The following is a 1,122-nucleotide window of genomic DNA, read 5'->3' as shown; positions in this document are numbered from 1 at the left end:
TCTATGACATGTATGTGCATTCCTCAACGATGGCATTCTTTTGGGGTATTTATGGGAGACAGACCGCGAATGAGCCGACTCCGGGAGACGAGGGAGAGAGAGGGGGAGAGTTTAATGGTTATTTTGTGGATTGAAGTGATCTTGATAGGCTTGTAGGAGTTTTTCAATGGTTGTGTTCTTGTTGGTGTGTGGAGGATTGTTAAACATATGTTGTGTGTATGAGCGACGTAGTGCGAAGTGTGTGTATTTAGTGACTGTTCGGATTAGGTGTGTGGAGAGTGGTTTCGTTTTGGTGTGGATGTATACTGTGTCGTTTCTGGTATGTTTGGGTAGTCGAAATATCTGGCGCAATAATTTCCTTTCACGGGACTCAAATTTCTTTTGTGTTGAGGGTGAAGATTGCAATAGAAAGTAGGAGGAGTAGGTGCACTGGGATCGAACCAGTGCTTTATATAGGTGTAGTAATGTGTTGGCGTGGCAGCCTTGTCGTCTAATGCCGCTTAGGTAGCTTACTGCTTTAGTGGCTTTGTTGTATTTGTCCCATATTGTTTGCGCTATTGTAGTCCAAGAGAGTTTTGATGTGAGTGGAATGCCTAGATATGTTACTTTGTGTTGGAGTGGTATTAATGCTTGTCCGATTGTAATGTGTTGTCTGTTTGTGATTCGTGATTTTAAAGAGGGGCGGAAGACACAGGTTTGGGTTTTTTCGGTGTTGATGGTAATTCTCCAGGTGTTGGCCCACTCAGTGTACTGTCTCAGGGCGTTGTCTATTAGTACCCTGGCGGATCGTAAGCGGGGATGGGTGGCCCAGAAAGCAACATCGTCAGCAAACTGTGCCAGGCCCACTTGATTGTTGTTGGGTTGAGGGATGTCAGATACATATATGTTATAGAGCAGGGGGGAAATCACGCTGCCCTGGGGAACTCCTGCTTCGATTTGGAAGGTGCGGGACAGATCTTGTCTGCCAAGACGGACCTGGCCAGATCGGTTATTCAGGAAGCTGGAGATCCAGCGTGTTATTTCGTGCGGAAATTGCATGTTTGTTAATTTATATCGCAAGGCGTCCAGCCATACTGTGTCAAAGGCTCGTCTGGCGTCGAGCGCTACCAAGATTGAGTAATG

This window comes from Periplaneta americana, unplaced genomic scaffold (assembly GCF_040183065.1).
Source record: "Periplaneta americana isolate PAMFEO1 unplaced genomic scaffold, P.americana_PAMFEO1_priV1 scaffold_24, whole genome shotgun sequence".
Taxonomy (NCBI): Eukaryota; Metazoa; Arthropoda; class Insecta; order Blattodea; family Blattidae; genus Periplaneta; species Periplaneta americana.
The sequence above is the reverse complement of the archived record's forward strand: the minus strand, read 5'-3'. Positions refer to the sequence as shown.